Source organism: Adiantum capillus-veneris, chromosome 22 (assembly GCF_014529385.1).
Source record: "Adiantum capillus-veneris isolate H3 chromosome 22, ASM1452938v2, whole genome shotgun sequence".
NCBI lineage: Eukaryota > Viridiplantae > Streptophyta > Polypodiopsida > Polypodiales > Pteridaceae > Adiantum > Adiantum capillus-veneris.
In genome coordinates this window covers 47,101,368-47,121,952 of record NC_140952.1, presented here as the reverse complement: position 1 = coordinate 47,121,952, position 20,585 = coordinate 47,101,368, and positions in this window count along the sequence as shown.

Genomic DNA, 20,585 nt, shown 5'->3' with positions numbered 1-20,585 from the left:
TATGCTCCCCAAGCTCATGTAGCATCTCCGCAAGTTCCAACGATGCCTATATACCAAGAAGGCAACCTACCAGGACCTATAGGTGTACAAAGACCACAACCAGTGTTGGGGCAGCAACCACCCCTACCAGGATTACGACCAGCTGGCATAAGATACACACCAATAGTAGCCAAAGCAGAAGAGAAGGCTTTGATGCCTATGCATGCATATTATGAAGATCCCAATGGATATGCGGCAAACCCTGTCTATTATCCATCAGAAGAAACCCCAACACCAGAACCATGGAGTATGATGGGAGGTGCAGGACCACCAACTGCTACACAGGCAGCCAGAGAAGGAAGATATAGCTTGGATGAGCGAACATTGTTGTTCATAGCCAACGGAGGCATGAACGGACAGAGACATGCATACCAACAGAGAGGAGCTCAAGGAGCACCTCAACAACCCAAGCGACCTTGCTACAAGTGTGGTGGAGACCATTGGCTAAGAGACTTTCCTCATGATGAAATCATTAGAGTCAACCCATATTGCACCGAGTGTGGAGTTACTCATTTGATTCCGGATTGCCCTAAGAATCCGGGTAAGGGATCAAAAACCACCTTGAACATGGTGGAAGTAGTGCCTTCCAGTGGAGGGTCAGAAAACGAGACAATCATACCGATTCAGGCAGTGACTCGAGCCCAAGCTCAAAGAACGATGAACGAACCCATAATTGAAGAGCCAAAGAACGATGCCCCAAGTTCAGGAACGAAAAATCAGAGAAGCACTTAGAAAGCAAGAAAGGCACGTATGAAAGCCAGGAGAGAACGAGAGCAAACTGCTCTATCCGAGGAGTTAAAACACACCAAGGATAGATTAGAGCGGTTAGAGGATCTAGCAAGCCTAAGCTCACATACTGCGGAAATCATAGCAACCAAGGAAATAGCAGAACCCAAAAGTGCAGATTGGCAGTATTGGAAGACAAGGTAAATGAGTAGCTAGATGCAATTCTAAAATCTTATGAAGCTAAACTAAAAAGAATCAAACCCAAGAGCAAAGATGGATGACTTATCCATATGCTGAAATAGAAAAACAGAGGTTGGAAATGTGCAGAAGTATGATTGAAACAACTCAATATTTGATAGAAAACCCGTTGGGTAAACCTGCAAATTGGCATGAAGTGCCAGCACCAACCCCAATCAAATCAACTTTAGAGGAAGAAGTAGAGACAAAGAAAAGACTCGCGAATGCTTAGAAGTCTAGGAGAGAACCTATCATAGTGCCAAATACCACAGATGAGGCAGGTGACGGGTTCCAGCCTAAAACATTAGCAGAAATGGGTGAGGATTGTAACGGTCTAAATGATCTGTGGAAGCAAATCCGTGACGCCAACGAAGCTAACAAGGGGAGTTACCACATGAATAGCTCAAAAAAAGAGAAAAATGAGATCTTACCTCCTATTGAAGAATTTGAGGCAAGATCACAAATGAACTTTGATATACATTCACAAGGGGGAGACCAGGGATCAATTAGTTCGGGACACAACCAACCAGACTCGCTAAAAACCCTACCCTCTTACCTAGGAGAGTACGAGGCCAAGTCTGAGGTGAGAGCAATCCCATGTCAAAGACTTTCTTCTAGCAAAGTGATGGATTCATAAGGGTTGATTGAGTTATTGTCCACCCCAGTGGCATGCACAATCACTTTAGCCGAACTCCTAAGGTTACGACCAAATATGTGGGCCACAGTAGGAAAATGCCTAGAAAAATTTGGAGTGAAAGACCCCACTACGAAGCTTCAGGAAGGAATCAGGGAATTGGACAGGCCTCAACAAAACACTAGGCCAGTACCATTAAACAAGGTTGGAGAGTATTGCGAGGGAGAAGATGGAAACACCACGCTACCAGTAGAATTCCAAGGAGTAATTTCCAAAGCTATTCTTGACAGTGGAGGAGGAGTTGCTATAGCCACCAAGGAAATCTGGAAAAAATAGGGAAAACCAGCTTTGAGAGCTACTGAGAATGATATTGCAATTGGCGGATGGGTTCATGGAGAAGCCTCTAGGACTCTTAGAGAAAGTGATTGTCACTTCATGCGGAATCGAGTATGAGTATACATTTGCAATAGTCGATTTTGACAAAAAGAACAATTACGAGATCATCTTAGGAAGACCATTCATGCGACAATTAAAGATGGTCCAGGGTTGGGTTTATGACCACATATACCTCAGACATGGTGAGATAACAACCAAAATACACCTGAAAGACCACAATTACAAGGATGTGAACCAGACACTAGTGGAAGAGTTTGATTCAGCTACAATTGCAGGATCGGAACTCCCAGTATGGTTAGGGCAACAAAAAGAGCTATGGATGTGCGGAGCTTCACATTGTGGGAGCTTAAAAAGAGAGGAATGCGTCTTAGAAAGAGCGATTGACGACAAGGATGATATTCTGGAACCTTTTCCTGAAGATGCCTTGGAACCTCTAGAATGGGAACACATACTAGCAACATTGGATGTCTGTACCATTACAGATAGTCCAACAATAAAATTTTGCGATAAGGATGGCTATGATGTGATACCATATTACATGGCAAACCTTATACCAGGAGGAGATGAGACGATAGAACCACCAGAACAGGAAGAGTTTTATAACTCCTCTGAACATCTGGAGGTAGATAACGATGCAGATAATGAGTGTTCAGACAACTGAAGTGAGCGTGGGGAGAAAACAGAGGATATCAAGTTTTATGATTTTGCTAATCAGCACCCTACACGCCAGGAACACTATAGGAGAAAACAAGCAGGAAACAAAGCAAGAGAGAACCTGATGCCCAAGATAAAAGGTAAAACTCACTATCTTATGCTTGTAAAAGCAGAGGATTGTGTAAAAGATCAAATATCAGGAAGATTCTCAAACGTTCGCTCACAGGAAAAGAAAGCGAGAGAAAATAAGACAAGCACGGAAAGCTAAAACAGAAACAAAATCACAAAACTCTCAAAAATAAAAAAAAGAAACAAAACAAGACCCAGAGTGGACCAAACTGGAGCGCAAATAGAAATACCAAGAACTGAAACGATCTTTACGAGAGGTATGGACTACTGAGGAAGATAGTGATGGTAAAGAGGAGTCAGAAAAGGGGAACATGAATGTACCGTCACACTATCGGAAATTCACCATCCAGGATAGAAAAATCATAATGAAACCACCAGACAAGGAAAGAACAAACCAGGAATCTTATGATGGGCCTGAAAATGCAAAACGGATAGACCTCGTGGAACCAGGTGAGAAGCCTCAGCCGGTCTTTATAGCAACCGATTTAGAGCTTGAAGAAGAAGAGCGGCTAACACAACTTCTCAAGAAGTATAAAGATGTGTTTGATTGGTCCTACAAAGACCTCAAAGGAGTTGATCCATTGATATGCCAACATACAAATCCTTTAAAAGCAGATGCAAAACCTTGCAAACAACATCCTTATACATATAATGACACATTTGCTAAACGTATCAAAGAGGAGATTGACAAGCTGATGGAAGCCGAATTCATCTATGAAATCAAACATACAGAGTGGGTGTTACCCATTGTGGTTGTCCCCAAGAAGAATGGAAAACTGAGAGTGTGTGTAAACCTCAAAAAGGTAAATGCAGCCACCATAAGGGATAATTATCCCTTGCCTATCAGAACATGTACTTGAGAGGGTGGCCGGGAAACGGGCTTATTCCTTTCTAGATGGGTTTTCAGGATATAACCAATTGGCAATTGCAATGGAGGATCAACACAAGACAGTGTTTACCACAGAATGGGAAATATATGCATATCGAGTTATGCCTTTTGGCTTAACTAATGCCCCAGCTACCTTTGAAAGGTTAATGACACATGCGTTCAAAGAATACTTGAGAATATTCTTAGAAATATACATGGATGATCTTTGTGTACACTCTCTTCTACGAGAGGAACATATTGACCATTTGCAAAAGGTATTTGAAAAATACAGGACATATCGAATTTGTCTTAACTTTGAAAAGTGCATTTTTATGGTTAAGCAAGGCCGCATCTTAGGACACATTGTTTCCAAAAATGGCATAACCACTGACCTAGAAAAAATCAAGGTCATAAGAGACCTGCCTAGGCCTACTAATGCGAAACAAGTGCAATCCTTCATGGGACACTGTGGATATTATCGAAGATTCATATACACAGTCATCGCACAACCTCTGTATCGATTGTTAGTCAATTTCGATTGGACTGAGGAATGTGAAACTTCATTCCAAAAGCTGAAGGAAAACCTTGTATCAACACCTATACTTAAAGCACCGGATTGGGAAAAGATATTCCACGTTCACATTGATGCATCTGCATATGCAATCGGGAGTATTCTGGCTCAACCTGGAGACGAAACAATGGATTTTCCAGTTTGTTATGCGAGCTGACAGTTGAATAGTGCGAAAAAGAACTACACAACCATCGAAAGAGAGGGGTTAGGAATGATTTATGCTGTAAAGAAATTTCGGCATTACTTGCTCGTGAACAAATTTGTGTTCTTTACAGATCATCAAGCTCTTTTGTATCTGGTGAATAAGCCATGCAGTATAGGGAGAATTGTATGCTGGTTTATTATATTGCTAGAGTTTGATTTGACAGTGGTGGTGAAAAAGGGTAAAACTCATCTACGGGCTGATCATTTTTCCCGGCTACACAACGGGGAAGCTTCTAAAGGAGTAGACGATGACATGCCAGATGCTTATCTTCTCAATGTTGAAATGATACCCAAATGGTCTCAGGAAATTGTTAGCATTCTTTCCTTTGGAGGCAGTTTTGATAACACAAAAGATAGATCCAAACAACGAACAATTCGACAAAACAAAAACTTCCAGTTGATAGCAGGACGGCTGTATCATCTAGGATCGGACCAAATTCTACGATTATGTATAAATCCGGAAGAATTCGAGTGTTACCTAGAAGAAGCGCATGTCCAGGATTGTGCATTTCATTGTTCAACAATGAAAACACACGAGAGACTCAAACAATTAGGGGTTTATTGGCCAACTATGTACGCGGACACACATGATTATGTTACCAATTGTACTATATGTAGTGCCAAACGACCAGTGGATCACCCAACGTTGTTTCAGGTAAACATTGCCCTTGCATGGAGTCAATATATCATTGACTTCTTAACCACAAAGATGTTTCCTAAAAACATAACAAAAGCACGGAAAAGGGCTATAGAGCTGGAGGCTCGTGACTTTCAGTTAATTGGGAATCAACTCTATAAGCGAGGAAAGGAGAATCAACTTAGATTCTGTGCAAGTGAAAGTGAATACGTGCCGATTCTAGAACATGCACATAGCGGAATAAGTGGAGGCCATTTTTCAAGCGATAAGACGGCAAAAATTGTCTTAACCGCAGGAATATGGTGGCCTACATTGCATATGGATGCTGACGAATTTGTAAAGCGTTGTGACGCTTGTCAACGCACAGAGGTGCCAATAAAGAGAGATGAGATGCCACTACGGCCAATGATGGGAGCAAGGGCATTTGCAAAATGGGACATTGATTTTGTGGGACATATTTCACCCCCTACATATCGCACCCATACCCAATATATCATTGCTACAGATGATCTCACAAAATGGACGGAAGCCAAGGCAATGCAAAAAGCAGATGCATGAAAAACTGCACAATTTTTGTATGAGAATGTTTTTGTACGATACGGTTTACCAATAGAAATTGTCAGTGATCGTGGAATACATTTTCTTAATGAAGTCATTGAATATCTGCTAGAGGAATTCATGGTCATACATAGAAAGTCTGCTCCATATCATTTACATGCAAATGGACACGCTGAAGCCACAAACAAAACACTATGCACGATTCTCACTAGAATTGTGTCAGAGTCAAGAACAGATTGGGATCGGCAGCTACACTCTACACTATGGGTATACAGGGTAGCTTACAAAACATCGATAGGAACAACACCATAGAACATGGTGTTTGGCCTCAATGCTATATTACCCATAGAGTTTTTAATTCCAACTCTACGAGTGGCGAAACGCTTAGAATGGACAGGGCATAAGCTCTCTTCAAGAATAGATGATCTTGAAAAGCTAGATGAACTCCGCTTGAGAGCTGTAGCTTAGATCTATGCTACAGACAAAAGGAGTTTTTTGACAAGCATGTGCGCACGAAAGAGTTCAAAACAGGTGATTATGTATTTGTTTATACTTTGAAGCAACATGCCAAGAAACTTAAAAAGCGAGGGATGGGACCCTTTGTGATTAGTGATCTATCACAAAGCGGAGCTTTCAAGCTTGCTACATTAGCAAGTGAAGAAATGCCAAATTGGATTAGTGGGTGTCGATTGAAGAAATATCATTTACCACTAACACAGGATATGCTTCAACAAATCCATCAAGAAAAACAACGAATGAAGGAGAAACAGAGGGTACGAGAGGAGGCTCAAGTAGAAACAAAAGAACGCATTGCAAAAAGAAAACTTCTGCGACAACAACAACAATGCGGAGCACCATTGCGAATCAATGCCATTTGATTAACGCAATTTGATGAAGACATAGTGGAGCCAATAATTGAAGTCAAAGTGGGGAGCAATCAAGTTGAGTCGATGGCATTGCTTGATTCTGGAGCTCAAGCCAATTTGATCTCTTACGGATTATACAAACAGCTCAAGCAAACAGGTCAACTACATCCTACTCCACAAGTGCTAGAAAGTAGTACCTCACATTCGTTAAAAACAGTGGGATGGATCATATTGCATGTCCAAGTACATCAATATATTTATCCACACAAGTTTTATGTGGTCGAGGATGAAAGCGCACAACACCCCATGTTGTTGGGACAACCTTGGCAAAAAAAGTACAATGTGCAGATAGATTGGAATGTGAATGCGGTCAATATTCAGCACGCACATGAACAACAAGTGGTAGCATTTGCTCAGCAACCCCGAAAGGATCAGCGGCCAGCAATGCAATCATTGGATAAAGAGCGAAAAGGAAGGGTGCCAATAAAGAACAACATGACACCCAAGGCTAACAAATAGGTAAAAGCCAACCATGCACACTACAAGCATAAACAGTCACCGACCGCAGTGGAAAGATCACAGATCCCAACACGAGATAAACAAGTATGGGTACGGAAGGATCGAAATGACATGGCAGACAAAACACAAGACACCAGAAAAAGTCAACTGAAGCAGACAATTCAACCAAAAATCAAGGGAATAAAACAGATATGGATCCCAAAGAAAATGCTCAACAACAACTCAAATACGACTCGCATCTGGATACCAAAACCGAAGCAAAAGGAACTCCCTTCAATACAAGCAACAACGGATGACAAACAATTGCATATGAAACAAGCAAACCAGTTTATGTGGGTGCCAATCAGCAACAAAAAAATGGCAACCAAGAAAGTAGCAAGCAACCTACAAACACCGACAGAAACAAGCTACCAATGGAGAGCAAAGACTACGGCCAATCCCATGACAATTCACTCCAAGGAGACGACAATGGCCATATTGCCCGAAGCAGAAAATCAAGGGCCTTTTGCGAACAAGACGATCAAACAAAGAGCGGTAGAGTTACAACTTTTTCTTGCAAAGAAACTCTGCCAACCAAATCAACAACAAATAGGAAACCTCGACGCTGAATGCCAATAAGCATCATGCTTATACCCTTCTCTTGCACTAACATAAATTTTTCCATGCATTGACCGAGTATGCATTGTATAGGGCCACATTACACGGCAAAGCATTACCATAATTTTTTCAATCTATGCACGACACATACTCCGCGGCCATAACTTGTCGTCCGGGAGGACTCCGTCTAGGAGGGGGGGAGGCATTCTCAAATGCGGACCCAATGGCAGAAAAAGTAAAAAAGGGCATGTTTTTGACTATTTTTAAGGGTTGTTGTTTGATTGCAAAATTTTCTTGGCTAACCCGAGTACATATGCCCTTATACAGCATGAAACTACAAGTATTTGGGGCCAAACGCCAAATCAAACCCCTAGGTGTGTGTATATAAGTAGAAATAGCCATTTTTCGGACAAAATATTGGTAAAACGGAGAAATCTGACCATAAAAATTGCATGTGTGTATATAATGTTTTGCGATGATGTTTTTGATTTAGTATGATTTTTGGGGATTTTCTAGATTTGATTTGATATTTTCCTTTTAATTTTACTAATTTTCAGCAAAAAAACTTCAAAAATACAAAAAGTAGGTGAAAAACAGTCGCAATGAAAAACAAAAAATAATGTCTGTGAGTGAGCGTACTGTGTACGAGAGAGTGAAAAAATACTGTTTGTGAGTGAGCGTACTGTGTACGAGAGAGAGTGAGAGCTTCTTCTTGACGCTACGTGAGCATCGGTGGTTGGAATCGAGTGCCGAGAAGTGCAGCGTGTTGTCCCCGACGAGAGCTACACGCCAATACCTACATTGCGCACGTACGGTCTGGTTTTGCGAGCTCCATCTATGAGCTTCATCGGGTGATTCGGTGAGCATACGTTGTCCGTTTCTGCATTTCAGCATATCCATGCGTTCGCATTGAGTAGAGCTAGACATTAGGTATCTTAGTTTTTGGAAATGACGAGTTGCAAATTTCGGTTAGACATCCTACGCGATTCTGCATCGGGTGTTTTGGGTTGAGGTTTTGGTTCATGGACCTTAGGGAGAGCGACCTATTGGTATTAGTAGGGTCTCCATCAAGTTCTATGGTGTTTCGAGACTGTTTTTGATGGATATTCGGCTCTTGTAAGTGTTGTAGGAAATCTCTTCTTAACCACTCCTGAGACTGTAGCTTAGACATTGGGTAGAGACCTCTGTAGGAATTAGTTAGGAGTCGATCGAGTGTAGGTTGACACCCTATGTTTGCTTCCACGCGCCTGCGGGTCAAGCTTCATCCTTAGCTGACAAATATTGTTAGGTGAGTTCTCGCTGTGCTGACGTCCGTCGCGGCGTATCCATCCAACAATGAATCACTAGAACTAAAACTCTCATTACTTTTTTCACCCTTCTCTTTCCTTGCTTGTTGCTCCAATTTCAACTACCTAGTCATTTCCTTGATTTTCTCCACACAACTCCTAACAAATAGCCTACAACCCTATTTAATTATCTAACACTACAACAAAAAAGGGGCCTTCGACGCAAGTTTTGACGCCCTCCGTAAAAAAACCCGTCGAAATACACGTCGCTGCAAAAACGTCGCAATATGCGTCGATATAGGCGTTGCAATATGTGTCGAAAGGCACTACTATCGACGCATATATCGACGCATATTGCGACGACCATAACATATTTTTTTTTTCTTGAGCAGAGGATAGGGAGCTTGGCCTTTGCCTAGTGAAAAGATGGACACAGCCATAGCCAGACTACCTGTCCTCTGTCCAAGAAAGCGAGCAGCACCAAAATCAACCGTGCTCTCGTAGAAATTTCGGCAGAGTTTCCTTCATTTTAACATAAACTTAAAAAAAAAAACCATATGTATACGCCTCCTACATGCTATCCATGTAGGATCTCACATGAGATTTAAGGCAAATGAAAGAAATGAAATGAACTTTGTGCAAAACCGTACCATAACCACATTAAAACCATAACCATAAACAAAACAATAACCATAACCATGTCTATACAAGAACAATAACCATAACCATAAAGAAAACAATAACCATAACCATGTATGAACAATAACCATAACCATGTCTATACAAAAAAGAGACACAGAAGCGTGTCTGTGTCTCACAAAACATATATATGAAATCTACTGATGACTATGTACGCGTCACAACCTGCACATAGGACAAGTCACAAAATTAGTATTGATATTACTTCACATATACTTAATTATTTAATTAAATCAACTCACACAAATTAACATCTCAACTCAATCAATTAGCGAGACTCTAGGACCTCCCAGTCTACAGGCTCTCTTGAGGCATCAAGATCATTCAATACTTCATAAATACCTATGTGGTATCCATCTGTCTCCTCCTGGCGTGTCGGGACTCGATGCATTGCAAGATTTTACGTTTATACAAAAATCAATAAGTAAGAATACATGATTCATCGCGTTTAAAAAAAACGCCATAGTTAGGATTGGTTTGGAAACTCACAAACTCATAGCGAAAGGTATTGAAGCCTCCGCTGCCAAGATAAGATGTCTCCCTGGTCATCTGTCGTACCTCTGCGGCCTGACGCTGCTGTCTGAACCGCGTGTCCGCTGTCCGCTCATCCTCCCTGATCTACTGTCACGTCTCGTGTGGGATGTCTGAAGGCTTTGACGAGCCGGTCCTGAAAGCCTTACGAGCTGTATCTGGACAATGTTTCACGGTGTCCCGTGCAACACCCTTGATCCAGTTCCTTGGAAGATCTTGTGAACCCGGAGCAGGCTGATATTCTCTCATGATGGTCTCCACTATATAATTGATTTTGTCGCAATCCTGCTCAGGCCAAGGTGTTAGAATGCTGGTCAAAACCTGTAGCTCTGCGAGCTGGCGAATCCGCTGTCTCATCTAAGTCCTGACTCTATCCATGTCAACAGAACCATCTGCCGTACAGTATAGAGCTTGGAAGCACTAGGATCGTGTGCCCCCCAAGGTGTCCGAGGTGTGCTAAGAGGTGTGCTTGGGTAGGACGGGGATCGTGAGCGAGGAGGGGTCAAAGCATTTGTGGACCCTTCTCCACAGCAACCACCACCTCCACGTGACGATCGCCGAGATTGGCGAGTGCGCCTGTGCTGTGGAGATGAGGACGTACCCGCCTTTGTCGTACCCCTAGGTGTCGAAGCGGCCGTGATGGGAGACCTCGCAAGCGTCATACCCGTAGGCGTCCCCCCCCCCCCCCCCCCCCCCCCCCCCCCCCCATAGATGTTCCTCTCCCCATAGGCGCCCCCCCCATAGGTGTCCCGCCCATAGGCGTCGGACCCTCGGGTGTGGAGCCCGGAGGCGTAGTACCCGTGCCTCTGGCTACCCAGTGCTGAGACGCCTCTGCCATCTGACTGGGCGTCATCCGTGTGACGAAGCCCATAAATGCATCTGCACTCATAGAAGCGGGATCTGGAAACTGGTCTGCCATATTGAAGTTTGCACAAAGAAAGTAAAAGAAAGCATCAAAACACCTTTGTTTAAATTAACTTTAAGCTTAATTTTAAATCAACGTCTTCACACAAACACTTATTACAGGCCTAGGCTCAACGAGTGAGGCATCATCAATAAGATCTTGCAATGTATCATCGTTTATCTCTAATTGCAGACATAACTCTGCCCCAACTCGTTCTGGCAGATTGTGTTCATCCATTGCATCTTCATCTACAAGTGTCATATCTGCCTCGTTTGCGTCATCCCTCGTATATCTGTCTGCTTCCTTTGCCATACCTTTGTCCATCTCATCTAATGTCACAGTAGTATCTGCGTCGTCTGACCGACTTTCCTCCAGGAGCTCTTGCCCTTCAAATACTTGTTTATTTCTTGGAGCAACCTGAACCACAAACCACCATTGTCGCTCTCGAGGGTCCGGTACAAAGACCACTTGCTCGCAATGTTCGGGGAGAGAAAATGTGTCGCTCGAATCTGTCCAAACCTTTGTAGAATCTATTTGCACAAGCTTGTTTCCATCTCTGCGTACCGTTGCATTGCGACTAGAAGTAATGACCTTGAACCACTTCACATCCAACAAGAACATCTCAAACCGCCTAAGCTGACTTTCAGGATATTTGACACCAGACCACAGTAATCCAGGTTGCTAGTGCTCTCATTTGTGTCTCTCGCACTGGCCCTGCTCTTTTGCATGAAACTAACCATTACCCCACTGTCAAACGTGTTTCTTCTGCTGTCAATTTGTTGTGTTTTGAAATGCTTTCCATGCAACCACAGTGCCATGTATGTATGATACCTCCAGTCACATCCAATAGCCAGCTCTTCCTCTTCTATAGATATGGGTTCTCCGATTTGTCGAGCTGCTCTCACTGTCTTGTCCAACCATGCCATTGTAGGGAATTCAGGTAGAGGAGCGAGATAGTCTGGCAAGGGTAAGCCTCTAGTTGTTCGGCTTCGCTTGAAATCGTGTCGCTCCCTATTGCGTCTCTCTTTCTCTTCTTCGTACCTTTCAAGCCATTTTTGCATCGGCACTGAATTTAGTATACAGAACTTCATGATCTTTTCTCGCATGGCGTCGTTCATTTTCTTCGGCACCCCTTGCCCCTGCGGCTCCTCTCCCACCACTCTTGTATCCTCCTCATCGCTCCACAGTCGAGGCATTTTTGGGTCAGAAACGGATAGAAATTCGGTCATCAAGACAAGAGACTCTTGCACTAGCCATCCTTCTGCCATGCTCCTCTCTGGACGCGCTTTTTGGCGAACAAAACCCTTAAGTGTTTTCATGAACCGCTCTAGAAAGAACATCGAATGGCTGTGGACTATATCTCCCACCGCAACCTCATCTACTACATGGACGAACAAGTGCATTTGGATAGTTAGGTAGCTCGTGGGTAGATACTTATCAATCATGCAAACTGCCTCAATGGAGTTAGCCCTTGCGACTGCAATAGATTCCTCTCGTATCTCCTTGGGAGAGATCCACCACAGTAGCTCTCAAAATTTGTATATGCAGGTCCGCACTTCTTCGGTTAAACACCCCTTGATTGCAATTGGAAGAATGAATTGCAAGAACTTATGCCAGTCGTGCGATTTCAGTCCTGACAGTTGATCGTCACGGGTGAATGCTGCCTTGAGACATCGCATATATCCTGTTGGCGTCCTGAACTCTGAAATCACCCTTTTAACTTGTCGCTCCTCGCTTTTTAGCAATACCCATGGCGTTCTTGGAAGCTTTGATTGGCCAGCTGCATTGGTGAAAGGCCACAGCTCTGGCATCTTTCCAGCTAACTGCAAATCATCTCGTGAAGCTCGATTGTCTTTCATTTCCATGATTGTCTTCCAGAGGAGCTCCCCGCTCCCCCACATTCTTGAATATATGCATTGGATCCAGCAAATGGTTAATTAGTAGATCATCCCAGTACGACAACGTATGGAGAATGGACAAACGTTTCATTCTTGGAACAGGTTGCCTCTCATGTTGCTCCCATCGGAGACGCCACTCTTGTACATGCATAGGACGACATTTGACGCGACCAAGCTGACCTTCGCGCAAGTGATGGTCATCTGGAAGATAACGGTGGTGGCCTTGATAATTGTCTTTCGAAGAGAGGCAGAATAGCGCACATCCAAAGACGGCCCGCAAATTGGACATGCATTGTATCCCGAAGCTGTAATCCCTGCATATATTAACGCATGATTCAGGCCAAGGCAAAGTGCTTGCGAATAAATATAAATTTTGTAAATCAAGAACCATTACCAGAAGCTTCTCCGTATCCTAGCCAAGGTATCCTGGCCAATCATGCATAGTCCACATAAGAAGTCCATGGATCCTTCCATGTTGTTGTCCTACTGGTTCAACCGCATCTGCTATGTTGATCCCATGCCATAACTCATGGAGCTCGTCAACTAGTGGAGCTAGATAAACATCTATGTTTTTTGCCTTGAACTTACCAGGTACAATCAATCTTAATATCAAATGACCCTTCTTGATGGCAAGCCATGGTGGGAGGTTGTAATTGATAAGGCACACATGCCAAGTGATCCATGATGAGCTTCTCAAGCCAAATGGATTGACTCCATCCATTGCCATGCCCAAACGCAAATTGCGTGGTTTACTCTTAAAATGTGGCTAGGTATCTTCAATGTGCCTCCAAGTCTTTGAATCAGCGTGCACCCTAAATGTTGCGTCAGTGGATCTATTCGTAGAATGCCACCACATCAACTTTGCAATGGAACCACAACGAAACATGCTTTCTATCCTAGGAATAATAGGGAAATGCCGCAACACTTTAGCTGGCACTGTCTCGCCAACCGCATCTTGTTTGTAGAGCATTGCTTCGCACTTAGGACACGACAGATAATCTGCGAATTCATTGTGAAAAAGAATGCAATCATTTGGACAAGCATGAATCTTGTTGTAGTCCAAGCCAACTGAGGTCAATAGTTGCTTTGCGTCTGGCCTAGAGGGGGGCATTTCATTGCCAGCTGGGAGAACTGAGCCCGCCGCAACCTGTTTAAGCCACATTAAATTAAAAAGCTCCCCAAGCACGTCACCGTTGCAATCGAAAAATCTTTTTTGTAAATTATGTACCTAAACAAAGTAGTGACGCTTGCATCTGACCACCCGTACACTGACTAAAGATTCAAAACCGGCAGACAAGTACGAACCACATATATTTTGGCGCCTTCATAGATTGGTTGACATGCCAACTTCCTCAACATGTCTTCAAGAGATAGGCGCACGGCTTCTGGTGCTGCTTCGTTAGCGTTCTCCTCGCTTGTCTGGACGAAGGCATCCATCATCTCCTCCATGCCGTTGTCTTCTGTCTGTTAGCCCTTTTCTGCTTCCATCCTTGGCTCTATATTGGTCGGACCTTCATGCATAATCCTTTCTCTCTCTCTCTCTCTCTCTCTCTCTCTCTCTCTCTCTCTCTCTCTCTCTCTCTCTCTCTCTCTCTCTCTCTCTCTCAGATGTAGGTGTTATGTCGCAAAAATCAATGCCCGTTCCGTAGGAGTCGTAGCGTAGATTCTGTATGATTTCTCTAGCAAACTCTTCGTACTTGTGCACATGCTCATTACATATCCTACGCATGCACATGAATTGATACTTGCAGAGCGTGCACGAGCATGCAATCTATTCCTCCATGTTAGGTGATGAGGTTGCCATCTACAATGATTATGAATGTTGTTTTAATATATATACTCCTCACAATGTAAACTACCTCGCATTCTCTAGTCTTGCCCGATCTCCATACACCTCGGTCCAGAGGTGTACGGAGATCAGGACCACTGGGTCAAAATCTCGTCTCTATTGGTCAAATCCTATATGGGTAGACACATACTTGCACTCCCAGGTGTACATGGCAATGCATGTAGCGGGCAGCCAACCTAACTCTTTCACTCCGGCATTCTCTATCTACTATCTATCTCTCTCTCTCTCTCTCTAACTCTGTAGCTATCTCTAATTAATTCTCTCTCTCTCTCTCTCTCTATATATATATATATATATATATATATATATATATATATATAGATATGTATATATATATAGATAGATATATATATATATATCACTCTCTATCTCTCTATTTTCTCTCTCTCTCTCTCTCTCTCTACGTACACTATCTCTCGTTCTTTCTCTCTCGATCTCTGTATTTCCCTATCTCTCTCGCTATCTCTTGTTCTCTTTCTCTCGCTCTTGCTATCTCTCTCTCTCTCTCTCTCTCTCTCTCTCTCTCTATATATATATATATATATATATATATATATATCACTCTCTTTCTCTCTCTCTCTCTCTATATCTCTCTCTCTCTCTCTCTCTCTCTCTCTCTCTCTCTCTCTTCCCTATCTCTTTCTCTCTCTCTCTCTCTCTCTCTCTCTCTAATTCCTATCTTCTAGATCTCGATCTCTCTCTCTCTCTCTCTCTCTCTCTCTCTCTCTCTCTCTCTCTCTCACTATGACTCCAACTTTTATGCTTGCTTGAATATGGATAGAGATCAGCCCTTTGTTGAACTAGAGGAAGACATTGCTCATTACAAGGATCAAGGTGAAGTCATTGTTTTTGGAGACATGAATGCTCGCACAAATATGTTACAACACGACACACAACAAGTAAACATGCCGCATGTCTCAAGAAGAATGGATGACTCATACATGTATAATCGAAGTTCTAATGATGCAAAAGAAGTGGATCACTATGGAAAGTCACTTCTACATATGTGCAATAGTACCGGAATGCTCATTGAAAATGGTGTATCTCTATGGCAAGGCACCAATGACTTTACATGTAGAAAGCACAACGGTGCTAGCGTGATTGACTATATGTTGTTCTCGGAAGCCACTCTAGAATGCATACAAAGCTTTACACTTGGTGAATGGAATCCGGAATCAGATCATAGGATGTTATGTATTGACCTCAAGTGTGGTAAACGGCCCGAGCATGTAGCCTCCAATCATGATGTGAATCATTTGTACCTACGTCTAGACCTCAAACGAGCACTTATATATGCTGATATGGTGGACCAAATGTTAAGCATGATAGAGCATCAAGAGAGCCCAACATTAGAATGCAAGTGGAAAGTTTTCAAAGAAGTAATTTTCTCTTGTGCGAAGGAATGCTTTTCGGTGAAACACATGTCTTACAAAAGGTCTAAGAAGGGTAGCACCAAGAAGAAATGGTTTGACATGGAATGTAGTCAAGCCCGAAAACACTTGCTAAGATTGGATGCAATCAAAGACAAAGAAGTTTACTTGGAATGTTCACACACATACAAAGCACTTGTTCAAAAGAAGAGGAGAAGGTGGGAAGTCGAAAAACAACTTCTTTTAGCACAAGAGAAAGCACATGCATGTAGCAAGATTTGGCAAAATCTAAAAGTCAAGCGCGTTGAGAGCTTTGGTGACTTGACTCTAGAGGATATGTATATGCATTGTAAGAACCTCTATGAGCAACCCAATGTTGATAAGATGGAGTGTTGTAGCTCCCTTCCGTTTATGTCTCCCTTCTTTACCATTGAAGATGTATGCCGCGCGCTTGAGAAACTTGCTACTCGCAAGGCAGGTGACTTTCAAGGTGTCAAGGCTGAAATGATTAAATGGACAAGCAAGAAAACACGATATTGGATATGCGATATATTTAACCTTGCACTTCAGTATGGCATGCCTCATGATTGGAGTGCAAATTGGATCAAACCTTTGCACAAAGGAGGAGATGTAAACAATGTGAACAACTATCGCACTATAATGGTTGGTTCTTTGATGGCAAAATTATTTGGATGTATCATGGAGATGAAGATAAGTGAATGGGCTGAAAAGAATGGCAAACGTGCACTTGGCCAAGCAGGTTTTCGAAAGCATCATAGCACTATTGATCACCTTGTCACTCTTCGAGTTCTTATGGAAGCGTCTCAATTGAAAAGAAAAAAGTTGTATTGTTGCTTTGTGGATTTCAAGAAAGCTTTTGACATGGTACCGCGAGGAAATCTTTGGAGACGTATGCAAAGCCTTCAAGTGTCGAGAGAATTTATGCATGCAGTCTTTCGCATCTACCAAAAAGTGATATGTCGATTACGTATGGGAGATGGAATTTCAGAATTTTTTGCAAGCACTATTGGTGTCAAACAAGGATGCCCACTTTCCCCAACCCTCTTTGGGCTACTCATTGATGAATTGGAATACATGGTTCTTGACTTTATGCAGCAAGAAGGCATAGAAGAGGTTAAGATCGGAAATGCGGTGATCATGCTTTTGCTTTATGCCGATGATGTAGTGCTCTTGGCACATACCTTAGAAGATGCACAAAAGCTTATGAGTGTCTTGGAACGCTTTTGCCTACATAGCGGGCTGATCGTGAATGGATCCAAAACCAAGGTTATGCTTGTAAAGACCCTCAATGATGAAAATCCATGCATTGTATACAACAATGAGAAACTTGAAGTGGTAGATCACTCCAAGTACCTTGGCCTTGAGGTTCCATCCAATCATAAATGGAAGGATTGTGCAATGCGTCGCTTGGAAGCCGGAAAGAGGGCCTATTATGCATTTGAGAACATGTGCAATGCAGGAGAGATCAAGTGTTGGGCTCTCAAAAAGTACCTCTTTGACACATTGGCACCGGTGCTTCTTTATGGAGTGGAGGTGTGGGGTGGAAGCATCGGGAAGTCTACTTGGAAAGAGTTTGAGAATGTCCAAAAGCGTTTTCTCACCAACTTTCTCCATGTCAAGACACAAACACCCTACATGCTCTTACTTCTTGGGTCCGGATTGCTTCCCATTGAGGTCTTGGGCATGCAAAGGGTTATGGAGTACATGCGTAAGACACAACGTAGCCCTTTGCATCGACTTCCTAGAATCGCATATGAAGCAAGTCAAATGGTTCAAAAGACATGCAAGAGCAAAATACTAAGTTCGGGGTGGATGCTTGATATCAAGAAATGGTTTGGAAGATGGGATGCATGTCACTTGGTCAAGGATGCGTCGATCGACTCCCAAGTTAATGAGGCCTTCTTACAACGCCAATGTATCATGGCTTGGGAGAAATCCGGAGGTTCTCGCTTCAGCCATTACACCACACACGTTGCCCCAAACTACAAATCTCTCTTCTTCTCGGAACGAGGTAACCGAACCCATTCCTACATCCTTGAGCCCATCTCATTGAGTGCAATCCGCACCATTGCCTCCATTCATCTTAGCTCCCATTCTCTACGCTGCGAGACAGGACGTTGGGGCACTGGCGAGGAGTGTCATCGACTTTGCACCTTATGCCCTCGTCAATTGCGAGAGAGTGAGTACCACACACTACTTGAGTGCTCAGCTTTTGACCACATTAGGTCCTGTTTTCCCCATATATTCAGCCATGATCTCTCCCTACATACCTTCCTCTCCCAACCACGATGTGGACTCTCTATTGTGACGCTCATTTCAGCCATTTCTGAGCATCGAAAGTCACTTATGAACTCCACTCACACCACGTGGCATGTTCATTTGGTCCCATAGGTCATATTTGACCTCCCAGGACGATAATAGAACTATCTATCTATCTATCTCTCTCTCTCTCTCTCTCTCCTACACACACACACACACCTCTCTCTCTCTCTCTCTCTCTCTCTCTCTCTCTCTCTCTCCTACACACACTGTGTGTGTGTAGGAAAGAGAGAGAGAGAGAGAGAGAGAGAGAGGTGTGTGTAGAAAGAGAGAGAGAGAGAGATAGAGAGAGAGAGAGGTGTGTGTGTGTGTGTGTAGGAAAGAGAGAGAGAGAGAGAGAGAGAGAGAGAGAGAGGTGTGTGTGTGTGTGTAGGAGAGAGAGAGAGAGAGAGAGAGAGAGAGAGAGAGAGAGAGAAATGAAATGTTATATTAACGTCTTCAAAAGGCCAAAATGACCTATGAGACCAAACTAATACAAAAGTGGTGAATCTGTTACAATGTCTGGATACCTTAGTACTAAAGTACTAAGTGTGAAAAGTGTGAAAGTGTGAAACATAAATGTGAAAAACTAAATACAAAGTATTAAATAAACTTCTTAGGAGCATTCTAGGTGTCTGGCTAGAATGCTTCTTATCCTTTGTTGTAGTCTCCTTCGGTGAAGTGTGCTTCTGCATCTTGGTCGTGGTCGTCTCGATTTCCTAAGCTCAGTCGCTCTGTCAATTAGGGTGCCTTTGGTATGAATATGGGTACTCCTTTGTGCTGGCTGTTGGCCTCTCGCTTCTCCTTCCACTGCTGCTTCTGTCGATCCGAAGAAATCTGTGATCTGCCTCTGAGGCTGTAGTGCTCTTTGTCTTCTCATTAGATTATCCCTATGCCGATGTAGTTCCAGTAGGTACAAGCCTAAGCATCTTTGATCTTGGTATTGCATGATTCTATCTAAAGGTCCAAAGCCTTCTTTAAAGAGGTAATGAAAACGCCCCCGTATCTCATAGTATACTGTGCAGTGGCATATATAGTGTAATTCTTTCTCCGGCTCCATTCCGCATAACTTGCAAATTCTGCTCTCAGGTGGGATTCCCCTAAATCTTCCAAATTCAATTTCCAACTGGTGTGAGGATGTACGAATCTGACCAATAGCACATCTCAAACCATGAGGCAGGTGGGTATCCATGTAACTCGGGCGAATCACAAATTCATCTTCAGATAGTTGTAGGAAGTTTTCTTTGTAGTCGGCCATCTTCGTCTGTTTAATCTTCTTCAGAGAGAGAGGGAGGGGTTGTGGGGGGGGGGGGGGGGGGGGGGGGGGGGGGGTTCATAATACCTGCACAGTAGGTTTCGGCCAAGAGATCTGAGCGCGTCGCAAGCAAAAATGGCCGCCTCCGCGCGGATTTTCCCTTTTTTTCCCCCAATTTTTTTCGCGTCAAGATTTGTGTCTATATACTAGTGGTAATATCCGTCGATATATGCGTGGTAAACTATGCCTTGCCACGCGTATTTCCATGCGCATATCGACGGATATTTCGACGCATATATCGACGGGATGTAAGTATGTCGATATCTGCGTGGAAAGGTACGGCCGTCGATATATACTGCGTTGATATCTTGATGTTATGTTGTATTGTAAAATTTTCCAGCTTGCAAAGAATATCTTCATCCCCATAGTTTCACTATACCCTAGCAAGAAAGCCTTCTTGAACTTACTATAAGTTCTAACGTTGCAAGCTGGGTAGTGGTAGTACCATTTCCTTGTTGCATTCTTTGGAGTTTGATATTCTACCCAATCATCTTCATCAATGTCCTTCAAATCAGCATACTGTGAAAAGGCTTGTATATGACATCTGGATCATTCTTTTTGCCACCTTTGAGAGTGGGAAACACGATTTTTAGATCAATGGACCATCCACCATGTTTGGATTTTTGATGATTTGATTCTTTTTCTCGACATCTGGATTTATCATTGTGATTTTTTTTTCTCTTTTGATGTCTGTGCTTGCTATGATGGTCCATATCTGCTTCCCATCTCTCATCGTAGTCTTCATAAGTCTCTGTAACCATGTGAGTCTCCTTTCCTTG